The sequence below is a fragment of the Hyaena hyaena genome, unplaced genomic scaffold (assembly GCF_003009895.1).
Source record: "Hyaena hyaena isolate Hyena2069 unplaced genomic scaffold, ASM300989v1 scaffold_592, whole genome shotgun sequence".
NCBI lineage: Eukaryota > Metazoa > Chordata > Mammalia > Carnivora > Hyaenidae > Hyaena > Hyaena hyaena.
Window position 1 is genome coordinate 164,768 of NW_024081223.1, and position 13,172 is coordinate 177,939.

The 13,172-nt window shown below is 38.5% G+C and overlaps 1 protein-coding gene across 5 annotated transcripts in view; it reads right to left on the bottom strand.

The window, feature by feature from the left end:
• Window positions 1-13,172, bottom strand: part of RXFP1 (relaxin family peptide receptor 1) — a 111,430-nt gene that overhangs the window by 77,226 nt on the left and 21,032 nt on the right. The gene's annotated exons all lie outside the window — the stretch shown is intronic.

A 13,172-nucleotide genomic window follows, 5' to 3' on the forward strand; every position in this document is an offset into this window, starting at 1 on the left:
AAACAGTGTGGAGGTTCCTAAGGAAACTAACAATAGAACTCCCCTATGACCCAGCAATAGCACTGCTAGGCATTTACCCAAGGGATACAGAAATGCTGAGGCATAGGAGCATGTGTACCCCAATGTTCATAGCAGCACTCTCCACAATAGCTAAAACATGGAAAGAGCCTAAGTGTCCATCAACGGACGAATGGATCAAGAAGATGTGGTTTATCTATACCATGGAATACTACATGGCAATGAGAAACAATGAAATCTGGCCATGTGTAGCAACATGGATGGACCTTGAGGGTGTTCTGCTGAGCGAAATAAGTCAGGCAGAGAAGGACAAATATCATATGTTTGCACGTATAGGAGGATGAGGAGGAACTTAACTGAGGACCATGGGGGAGAAGAAGGGGGAAAATGGTGGGGGAAAGGGAGAGAGGGAAACCATGAGAGACTCTTGAATGCTGACGAAAACTGAGGACTGATGGATGTGGGGGGGAGGGGGGAGGGGCATGGAGAAGGGCACTGAGCATGGAGGGGGATGAGCACTGGGTGTTATGTGGAAACTAATTTGACAATAAACTATTTGTAAAAAAAATAATTATAATAAAAAAACTAAAACAAAGTAGTGAGTGTAATTGGTACATTTAATTAAAATGTTTCTTGTGTTTCTGTACAGCTATGACTTGTATAAACACTAAGATAGGAGTTTCATTGGATTCTATAATTTATTTGTAGCCTTTGAAATCCTTTTCACAGTCTTTGGAAAATATGCAATATTCTATTTTCTTAGATAATTACAGCATCAAAAGTATAGAGGTAGTTTACTAAATACCTTGTTAGGAAGTAAAATACACACACACACACACACACACACACACACACAAACTAGACACAAAGACAAACTTCTCTCCATTCAGTCCATTTATTTAAAGAAAGATAATTTCTATCTTAAATGATGACTATCAATAACTATTTAAGACGTTTAAAAAAATAATAAAAATATCAGATGTAGAGGTGCCTGCATGGCTCAGCTGGTTAAGCATCCAACTCTTGATTTTGGCTCTGGTCATGATCTCACAGTTGGTGAGATTGGGCCCCATGTCAGTCTCTGCCCCAACAGTTCACAGTCTGCTTAGGACTCTCTCTCCCTCTCTGCCCCTCTACTTCCCCTGCTCACATTCTCTCTTTCAAAAATAAATGAAGACACTTAAAAAATATAAGATGTAGTGGAGGATTGTTTAATAAATTACATGGTGTAGTTTCAGAACTACATATTCATATATGTTGAACAAGAGTCTGTATTGTTTGGTCTTATTTATATAAAATAAAAGCTACATAATACTTGTGTTTATAAAATGCTGATATATTTACAACAAACTGTTAGCAGTGGTCCTCTTTGGGAAATGGGACAAATAATTTCAGGAAAAATGGGAGATTTTACTCTGCAGTTTATATCTTTAAGAAAGGAAAATTTTGACTTGTTTTTTAAAAGCGAGTATTCCTTTAATATTAATAAAAAATAATCTGAAGTTATTTACAGACAATTCAAATATGTGAAAATTTGGTTTCTTAGCTATAGATTCAAAACCTGATTTGTAATATTAGTTAGCTTCTTTAGACCTTTTGAAGTAAGGTATTATGAACCAGTGGCTCTTAATAGGGGATGATTTTGTTCCCCAGGGGACAAATGGCAAAGTCTGGAGACATTTTTTACGTCACAACTTGGGAGGTTGCTGTTGGCATCTAATTAAGGTAGACTCCAAGGATGCTGTTAAACACTTCGCAATGCACAGGAAAACTCCCCCAAACAAAAATTTATCTGTCCTAATATGTCAGTAGCGCCCAGGTTGAGTTGGCATTGGTGAAGAATCAATAGGAAAACACTCCATGCCAGCAGACGGCTAACACATGAGCTCACTTGCAGAACAGGCAATTGATTAGTTCAGTGGCTGTTTATCCTTCTAGTGCAGATTTTCTAATTGATTTTAAGAGGTTTTAGAAGCAGATGGACATTACCAAACACAGGGACCAGTGCAGCTGTTGTGAGTCTGGATACGGTAAGACTGCTATTGTGTCAACAATTGGGAAAGAGGTTGCATATTGTTATGTCCACTAGTCGTAGGGAGGATGCTCATGGTAGTCAGACGGAATCATTTCTTAAAAATATTTTTAAGTGTTTATGTATTTTTGAGAGAGAGACAGAGTGCGAGTGGAGGAGGGGCAGAGAGAGAGGGAGACACAAGCGGGTTCCAGGCTCTGAGTTGTCAGCACAGAGCTGAATGCGGGGCTTGAACTCCTGAACTGTGAGTTCATGACCTGAGCTGAAGTTGGATGCTTAACTGACTGAGCCACCTAGGCGCCCCTAGAAGGAATCATTTCTTAACTACAAGGATTATTAAACAATGGGTTGGGTTACTAAGACAGGCTCTGGAGGTTTTGAAAAATTGGATAGATAATTTAAGCACATTCTGCCAATAGTAAAAGAATCAGCCACAAAATATTTTCAGGCTTCTTGAACGAGTTCCATGAATCTTTGAATAGCAAAACAGATGTTTTAAGGAACATATTATTTGAAAAGAACATTTTAGACTTCAAATTTTAGAGTTTGAGATGTGTGTACTCTGTATACACAAAAAAACCTTGAAAAAAATTAAATCATCTCTACCTCAAGAGAGCTGAAAAATTAGCCAAAAAAAAAAAAAAAAGAAATGCATGTGTTCTGAAAAAACTCCAGGTGCTCCATATTTCTGAATGTTACTGCTTCAAGCCCAGTTTCTCATTTTAAATACCCTATTATGATCTTTCTCATAATTTACGCTCCTCCAGATAAATTAAACACTTGGTTTCCCAAGAATTATGTCTTTCTCTAGGGGAAGGGGATTAAGAGTACACTTATTGTAAAGATCACTGAGTAATGTATGGATTGTCGGATCACTGTAGTACACCTGAAACTAATATAACACTAGGTTAATTACAATTGACTAAAAAACCAAAATAACATTTTCCAACTAAAAGAAACCATTTTTCCACCAAAAATAACAAAAAAATACAACTCTATCATTGCCTGTCTTGATTCCAGTCTGACCTGAAAGCCTCACCCAGAACTGACTGAGGGAATGACTATTTGCAGTCCCCAAATATGCCATGCACATTGCTGTTTTCTACCAATAAAAAGATAGTAAATAGGCATGAGGGGTTCTTTATTTAGTTGTCAACATCCTGTGTTTTCTTTAGGATTCAGGCATTACCTTCTTTTGAAAGCATCTAATTCTTCTCTAGGCTGGGTTGTATACCTCTTCACTGGTTTCTTAGCATTCTATACATATCTCATTCCAATGGCCCCTCGTTGCACTACCTTGTAATTTCTGTCCTCATATGTCTCCTCTGTAAGCTTTCTGAGGACATGGTCACATTCCCCATGCTTAACATGATATTATAAGATGGCAATAAATATTTGTGAATGAATAAATAAATGAATGAATGAGAATGAAAGATACGTGGTGAATTGAATTCACTGGAGATGGACGGAATTTTCATTAGCATTATCTACTCACTGTCACTAGCTCAATAGTCCATGTCCTATTCCACTCATATTCTCTCTATATCATTAGCTTAGAAGAGCATAAGAACATGCTGGTGACAACTAACTTCCCATAAAAATCAAGGTAAAAAAGCCCTAAAACAACAAGACAAAATATGTTAAATTTTTTTAAGCTCATATCTTTCCATTAGATTTGTCTGATTTTTAAAAATATCATGGCTTATGTAACAGCTTCTTACTAGATATGTCTCCCAAGGCAAGGGAAACAAAAGCAAAAATGAACTATTGGGATTTTATCAGGATAAAAAACTTTCACACAGCAGAGGAAACAATCAACAGATTAAAAGGCAACCCATGAAATGGGAGAAGATATTTGCAAATGAAATATCTGATAAAGGGTTACTCTCCAAAAGTTCTATAAAGAATTCATCAGAGGTGCCTGATGTTGGTTAAGCATCCGACTTTGGCTCAGGTCATGATCTCATGGTTCATGGGTTTGAGCCCCGCATCAGGCTCTGTGCTGACAGCCAGCTCAGAGCCTGGAGCCTGTTTTGGATTCTGTATCTCCCCCTCTCTCTGTCCTTCCCCTGCTCATGCTGTCTCTCTCCCTCTCTCAGAAATAATAAAACATTAAAAACAATTTAAAAATTCATTAAACTCAACACCCCAAAAATAAATAACCCAGTGTAGAAATGGACAGAAGACATGAATAGACATTTTTCCAAAGAGGACTTAACAGGTGACCAACAGACATATGAAAAGATGTTCAACATCACTCATCATCAGGGAAATACAAATCAAGACTGCAATGAGATATCACCTCACACCTGTCAGAATGGCTAAAATTAACAACATAGGAAACATAAGATGTTGACAAGGATGCAGAGAAAGGGCAACCCTCTTGTGCTGCTGGTGGGAATGCAAACTGGTGCAGCTACTCTGGAAAACAGTATGTAGCTTCCTCAAAAAGTTAAAACCCAGCAATTGCACTAGTAGGTATTTATCCAAAGGATAAAAAAAAATGCTGACTCAAAGAGATACATGCACCCTGATCTTATAGCAGCACTATCACAAAAGCCAAAGTATGGAAAGAGCTCAAACGTCCACTGACGGATGATGGATAAAGACAATGTGGTGTGTGTGTGTGTGTATAATGGAATATTAGTCATAAAAAAGAATGAAAAGTTGCCATTTGCAATGATGTGGATGGAACTCGAGTGTATTACACTAAGTGAAATAAGTCAGAGAGAGACAAATACCATATGTTTTTACTCAGATATGGAATTTAAGAAACAAAACAAATGAGGAAAGGGGGAAAAAAAGAAAGAGGCAAACCAAGAAACAGATTCTTAACTACAGAGAACAAACTGATGATTACCAGGGGGGGAGGTGGGCAAGGTGATGGGTGAGAAGGTTGATGGGCACTGAGGGGGGCACTTATGGTGATGGGCACTCGGTGTTGTAAGTAAGTGATGAATCATTAAATTCTCCACCAGACACTAATATTATACTGTATGTTAACTAACATGAAGTTAAATAAAAATTTGGAGAAGAAAAAAAACATCTTGGCTTATTTGTGGGGTCTTATAAATTGGTGGGATAAGCTTTAAAAATAGTGACTGAAGTTTTTTTTTCCTGAAATTTGTTGTTGTTTTTGTTGTTGTTGTTGTTGTTGTTGTTTTTCTTGCACAGGCTCTTTGCTCATTTCAGTGATACTCATTGCTTCACGAGGTGGGCAAGTATAACTGAGAACCAAGGAATACATTACTACCGGAATTAACTTACAAACTTTTAGATGAAGTATTATTTTTTTAGAGAGAGGGAGAGAGAGAGAAAGAGAGAGGGACGGTGGGAGAGAGGGAGTGACCGTGCACAAGTAGGGGAAGGGCAGAGGGAGAGAGAAAGAGAATCTTCAGTAGTTTCCCTGCTCAGCACAGAGTCTGATGTGGGAGTTGATCTCACCTCTGTGAGACCATGAACTGAGCCGAAATCAAGAGTCAGACGCTTAACCAACTGCGCCACCCAGTTACCCCTAAATGAAGCATTATTATTGAAAGCTGGAATTTCCATTGCAAAAGCCAAAATTTTGAAAAGAAAGGAAGTTTCTTTCCCTTTAGGTTTCAAAGGCTGATTTGTGTGGAGGACTTAGAACATAGAGTTCATACATAAACCACAGAGTGAGAACCCATAGGTGATGGTTATTCTTAGTGTTAACTTGGTTAGCTGATTGTAGGCAGTTTTTCATTCCAGCACTAATCTAGGCATTACTGTGAAGGCATTATGTAAATGTGTTTAATATCCACGATCACTTTAAGTAAAAAAGATTATCCTTGATAATGTGGGTGGGCCTCATCCAATCATTTGAAAGCCTTAAGAGCAGAAATTGAGGTTTCTCTGAGGAAGAAGCAATTCTACTTATGAATTACAGTGTTAACTCCTTCCTAAGAGTTTCTAGCCTTATGGATTTCAGACTTGTACAGCCAGACCCCACAACTGACCAAGCCAATTCATTGAAATGAATCACTATATATCTAAATCTATTATTCTAATAATGTACGTACATACATATGTATACGAGTATATATGCAAATAATATAAATATAAGAATCACTATATATATGTATATATAGATAGATAGATAGATAGATAGATAGATAAAAAAAAAAAAAATATATATCCTACTGCTGCTTTTTCTTTGGAAGAACCTTGACTGATTCAGCATATGATGAGACAATTTTCCTGCCTCCCAAAGATATAAGAATTTGTAGGACAAAAACTGAGGACTGATGGATGGGGGGGAAGAGGGAGCATGGAGGAGGGCACTTGTGGGGATGAGCACTGGGTGTTATGTGGAAACTAATTTGACAATAAACTATTTGTAAAAAAAAAAAAAAAAGAATTTGTCAGAAGCAGGAGGAAATGGATTGGAAGGAACCTCCATTCCCCTGGGCTAGGACCAAAGAAACAATCTGGAGAGAGGACCAAAAAGTAGTAGGAGGGGCTCCTGGGCGGCTCAGTTGGTTAAGTGTCTAGACTTCAACTCAGGTCATGATCTCACAGTTCAGGAGTTCGAGCTCCCGTGTCCGCTCTGCTGACAGTGTGGAGCCTGTTTGGGATTCTCTCTCTGCCTCTCCCCTTGCTCTCTCTCTCTCTCTCTCTCTCTCTCTCTCTCAACAATAAGTAAATAAACATTTTTAAAAATCCCACAAAACCTTTAAAAAAGTAGGAAATTGTGTCTTGGGTGAGTGAAGAGATCACAAATCTCAGTGGACCTTCTTCACCCCCCACCACAGGTTTAGCCACAGTAGAATAAAAAGGAGATGTGATGTGTTTAAGGACAGAGACCCAAGGGCTCCTTTTACAGTCTCTTATTTTATGAAATCCTGTACTGGAATGGAAGAGTGTCCTGATGTTTACAGTGTTCAGCAAAGGGGACAAAAGTAGCCAAGAAGCTAGCCAACTCAGAAAGGTTGTATGAGTGGGAGGAGGAGGATGCAGACTCATCCATGTGAAGCAGACTGCAAGACAGACATCTAGAGAGGAGGTCCTCAGACCAGATATGAAGGGCCCAGAGGACCATGAATGTGATTTCCTGTGTGACTGATCCAGCAGTGAAAAAAGGACCCAAAGCAGAAGCCCCTCCCACCACAGTCTAGATGACACAGAAGCTATGGCCCACCTTTGGCCAATCCTGGAAAGGAGAGAAGAGAAGGAGACAGAGAAGATGGGGGGCTTTGAATTGGCAAAATATTAACCCAAAGATGCTGAAGGGGAAAAAGTAGTGGGAAGAAAATAAGTGATTGGATTACATTAGGTTTTCTGTCATATGCAGGAGTGGGCATTTGGGTTAATTTCATTTATTGAGAAATGAAATTCCATTATTCTGCCCCTAAGTGTCTAAAAGGAGTTGTACTGCTTCTGTTTTACTTGTGTCTAAATTGTAGACTTAGAGTCACATTTAAAAAATGGCATATTCCATTGTGTGTATATTTTTAAAAGCTGATTTAAATCAAGCATTGTGGAGTTCAAAATATATTTAAAATGTATACAGAATTACAGAATCACTGAGAAGAATTCCGATGTTTATCTACTCAAAGGCTACCAGGCTTCTACTGTGCAAATCCTTTCTGGGAGAAGGTACCTCCTTAAGCAAAGTGTGTAGGATTAGCTCATCTGGCATCTCTGGGAAAGAGCTACTTGGTTTATTCTGCATGCTCAGTGATGGGCCATTCCTGGGAAGCATTTGAAAAATTCTTGTTGAGGGAATAAGTAGTAGCTCTTTAAACAGAATAGTTGAGTTTCATGAATCTGGATGTTGTTGATTTGCAGCATTTGAAATATATCCTCTCCAGATTTACTTTCATGGCAAAGCCATAACTTCAGTTCTATCCAGTTCTGTTTCTCTTAGGCCTGCACTTGTATAGCGAAGCTTGACAGGAGAAAAGCACATGATTCATTTCATAATAGGGCCCAAATGTTGGGGGGCTCTTAAAGCTGCTTAGAGGGGCCCCATTGATCCCTCTGCTGCATCTCCACACAGGTCGTCCTCACATGCCCTTCACCCTTGTTATGGGTGAACCCTCTTTGCTCTTGCTGAAAGTTGGCCCTTCCCCTGAGCTCCAGGCACCCCCTCCTCTCTCCTACTCAGGACACATTCCAGTGGTTCCTTCTCCTCACTAAGCCTTATAAATTTTTACCTCTCTCCTGGTTCATTCTCAACAGCCTGAAAATGTACTCTTACATCTCCCTTCTTAAAAACAAAACAAAATAAAACAAAATGAGACAAGAGAAAAATAATTTCCTGATCCCATTTCCCATACTAGTTCCATTTCCATTTTTGTCTCCCCCTTTTAGCAAAACTTGTCAAAAAGTTTCTATACCAGTGTTTGTGATATAATTTTTGTGTTTAGCTTTACCTCTAAAGTGTTGGGAAGCTATTGAATACAATTCTAATCTTACTTTGTGAATTTGGGTTATCATGTTGAACAGTGCAAGAATGCCTTTGAGGCCCTTTGAGGGGACTTGTATCCTATAAATCTGACCACAGACTTCTGTGATTTGTGTGTGTGTGTGTGTGTGTGTTACAAAACCAACTATTTAATTTTCCAAGGATTAAATAAAACTCATTAGACTGTAAGTAATAAAGCCCACTTGTAAAACAATCCAGATCATTTCCCAGTTCCCCCCAGTCCTTCAGAGAGTAACCTCAGTGGCTCAATACTTTCATCTTTAAGTCCTGGTGGCACACTTCACTGTGTCTCGGTTTGGAAAAGTGATTTTGACTCATGAAAGCAGTGATGAGCTTTTTTTCTTTCTCCTCATTTACTCCGATTGCTTAACCCTGAAAAAATATTTGTTCTACCCTCTCCATGTGAAGATTATTTTTCCTGAAATAATGGAGGCAAAAGAGAAGTGAAGTAGTTGCGCTTTCTATTTGCTATTCTCATTACATCTTCTACTTCAAGGAATGGATCCATTTCTTTCCTTTCTAAACTACCTGAGACCAGACTTTTGTGTTTAGAGTTGTCAACTTTGTATACTTTTTCTCCATAATTCTTCACCAGGTGTTGCATCACCCATTGTTAATTTGTTTGCCTTTGTAGTCTCAGTACCTTCATTATCATTTCTAATTTTTTACTTTGAACCATCTGTAGCTACAAATATAAATACTCAGATATCGTTAACTTCCGTGTGAAGAATGAGTGAGTATGCTATGAATGAGATCCTGAAAAGGACAAGACTTTTTTCTTCTCCTTTTGTCTTTTAATGGTTTTTAAGAATCAAAATTAAAAATTTTTTAATGTTTTCTTATGTTGAGAGAGAAAGAGAGAGAGAGAGAGAGCAAAGGGGGGAGGGGTAGAGAGAGAGAAAGAGAGAATTCCAAGCAGGCTCTGCATTGCCAGTTCAGAGCCTGATGCAGGGTTCTATCTAACAAACCATGAGATCATGACCTGAAATGATATCAAGAGTCTGATGCTTAAGCAACTGAGCTACTAGGCACCTCAAGAATGAAAACTTTGGGGGTTCTAGGATATGTGATCTTCAGTTGGGTGAGATGTTACTGTAAACATTTCTTAGAGCTCAGTATTGTGCCGTAAGAAGTGTTGAGTAAGAATTCACTGAATGGATGCACATATTTCCCAACACAGAGAGTAGCCAAGGTTTCTGAATTTTTTAACTTATGCACTTCTAGCATATTTCTCAGGCTATGACAAAACTGTTTTCTTGACTATCCAACCATCACATTTCATTCCTACTCACTGGTACAACAGCAGTCAGCTTTATTGATTTCTTTAGTAGTGCAGCCAAGAAATAGAGATCTTAAATCAAGGGCAGTTGTATTTCTTTTTTTTCTTTTCTTTTTTTTTTACAAATAGTTTATTGTCAAATTAGTTTCCGTATAACACCCAGTGCTCATCCCCACAAGTGCCCTCCTCCATGCCCATCCCCCCACCCCCCACATCCATCATTCCTCAGTTTTTGTCAGCATTCAAGAGTCTCTCATGGTTTGCCTCTCTCCCTTACCCCAACAATTACACCCTTCTTCTCCCCCTTGTTCCTCCGTCAAGTTCCTCCTAATCCTCCTATACATGCAAACATATGATATTTGTCCTTCTCTGCCTGACTTATTTCGCTCAGCAGAACACCCTCAAGGTCCATCCATGTTGCTACACATGGCCAGATTTCATTGTTTCTCATTGCCATGTAGTATTCCATGGTATAGATAAACCACATCTTCTTGATCCATTCGTCTGTTGATGGACACTTAGGCTCTTTCCATGTTTTAGCTATTGTGGAGAGTGCTGCTATGAACATTGGGGTACACGTGCTCCTATGCCTCAGCATTTCTGTATCCCTTGGGTAAATGCTTAGCAGTGCTATTGCTGGGTCATAGGGGAGTTCTATTGTTAGTCTCCTTAGGAACCTCCACACTGTTTTCCAGAGGGGCTGTACCAGTTTACATTCCCACCAACAGTGCAGGAGAGTGAAGGGCAGTTGTATTTCTTAATAGCTCTTCCATTCAACACCTCATTTCCATTCCTACTGTCTCAACTGATTCCAATCTGTATGATATCATGTCCAGGTAATAAATATTTAATGGTTTCCTTTTGATCACAGTTTAGCCTTATAGCCAAAGTGGCCCCAAGTCACCATAGAGTACCTTTTTAAACCTAAAAATCATTTACTTTAAACTTTTGCTCTAATCGACAATTCTTTCTTTCATGTTTTTGAGCACTTATAATGTTAGGCCCTAGGTTAAGCATTTTACATGACTTGCTTCAATTTATCCTCATAATAATTTCATTAAATAAATATTAATGTTATCATGACTTTACAGTTTAGAAGAGAAGGCATAGAAGAGTAAGTTGCTAGGGATCACTTAACTTGAGTGGCAAAACTGATTCAGAACTGCCAGCCAACTCATTTCGGAGCATGCGTTCTTAACCATGATGCCTCTTCTCATTCCCCCATATTAACCTGCTCATGAGCCCCTGAAAAATTAATTAGATTTTGGCCTTCCTTTTTTGGCTTATGACGGTGTCCCTGCATTTCTTCTTTTTCTAAATCTTACCCTTCATGATCAGTTATACTTTCTAACTGACTTATTTTTTGATTTCTGGGTGAACTCTGTTTCTTTTGAAATCTTTCAGTGCAAGGATGAGATACTACTTCATGAGGGTATTTTATATTTGTGTTTATCTGGGTATTCTCAGATATTTCCCCGAAGGTCAAAGACAAATATAATGCATCTAAATAGATATTTTCTTATTGTTTCTTGGCAGATGTATTGGAGATGGCAGGTTTATAAATATAGACTCATGGTTCATATGGAGCAATGATTTCCAGTGAAGGCAATGATTTCTTACCCTGGTTTCTCCTCATTTATATTTACTCATATTTAGAGAGTAAATAAAAACTTAAAAGGGGGGAAATACAATTCTCATTATCTTTCCTTTTTGACAAGTTTCCGGAAATAAACAATTGAATTGATGAATCTTTGTGGAGAACTTTATATTTAAAGTGGCCAAGGTGTGGGCAAAAGGGAACAAACAGAACAAAGTGGAAAATTATGTACCATATAGTCTGATACTCAGAGCCAATACTGATGTTCAGCAGATTTATATTTTATTCTCGGCCATGCCTCTAAATTGATGGGCAAATTTGGGCAAGTCACTTCATCTAGCTGGATGTCAGGTCTCCTCAAATGTTGAGAGAAGAGGAAGTACCAGCTGTTGCAATATTATTTGGTTCTGGATGGAAGATAAAATGTTCATAAAAATGTTTAAAAGTTTATCTTTCAAGGGGGAAGTATTAGGGAGAGAAGATACATGAAGAAAAATTGGGAAGAAATACTGAATGAAACTGAGAAGTAGAGAATGGACATAGTTAAATAGTGATTGGGAAGAGACAGTAGAACTTCTAGTTGTCTGCTTATTATCTATTTCTTTTTCTCCCTTCCTTTCATAATGGAATCCCCTCCCCCACCTTTTTTGTGGTGACAATGTGTTCAATAATGGAAGATGAGATGACTGGCCTCAACAATAATGGTACTTCTATTTCCTGTGTTCACTGTTTCCTTGGCAGTCAGGTGCACTATGTGGCCAAACACCTACCAATGAGATTTAAGAAGTAGAAGTCTTCTTGAGGAATTTCTGGAAAAGCTATTGCTTTCCTGCTAGAAAGGGAAAGATGGAGCTTCCTGTCAAGTTTTCCTTTCTTCCTGCTTTGAACACAGACTTAATATCTGGTGCTACAGGGATGCCTGGGTGGCTCAGTCAGGTTAAACATCTGACTCTTGGTTTCAGCTCAGGTCATGATCTCATGGTTTGTGAGTTTGAGCCCCACATGGGGCTCTATGCTGATGGTGAGGAGGCTGCTTGGGATTCCCATTCTCTCTTTCTCTCTCTCTCTCTTGCTCTTTCTCTCTCTCAAAATAAATAAATAAATAAATAAATAAATAAATAAATAAATAAACTAAACAAAAAAATTACTTGAAAAAATATCTGGTGCTACAGCCATCATCTTTGCATGCATTAGCAGATAAGTGTTTAACACAGTAACCAGTGCACAAAAGATGGTAGAATGAGAGGTAGAGCCTAGGATCCTAATGGTATGACTGAACAGCTGATTCAGAGCCAGTAAGCACTTACTGCTGGATAGTGTTCATGTGAGAAAAATAACCTCTTAATTGTTTAAGCCATTGCTGCTTGGTCCTTCTCTTTGCAGCACCTAGAATGCATTTTTGATACAGAAGGGACTGATGTAAATAGTGATACAGACTCCCTCCCTGGGGGCAAGAGAACTATGAGTGTAGGTAGTAAAGGAACCTAGGAAAATGAAAATGATTGCCAACAGGTGAAGGCAAAGTGTGGGTTTAGAGTGAAGGCTTCAGAATGACTTGGAAAATTATTCATGATAGATAAGTGTGACAATGAAAAGAACAAGTAACATATGGAAGCAAGTTCTGTGAGCCCTATTTGAACGAATAAAAAATCTTGTAATATAAAGAGGATCTTTAACAGGAGATTGGCCTCCAAACAGAGCATGTACCTTTCCTCTGGTGTATTTCTGTGACAACTTTGGTTAATGGTCTTGTGTTCGCAGAAGGCATTATTTTAGGTATTTGTAAAAGCATATC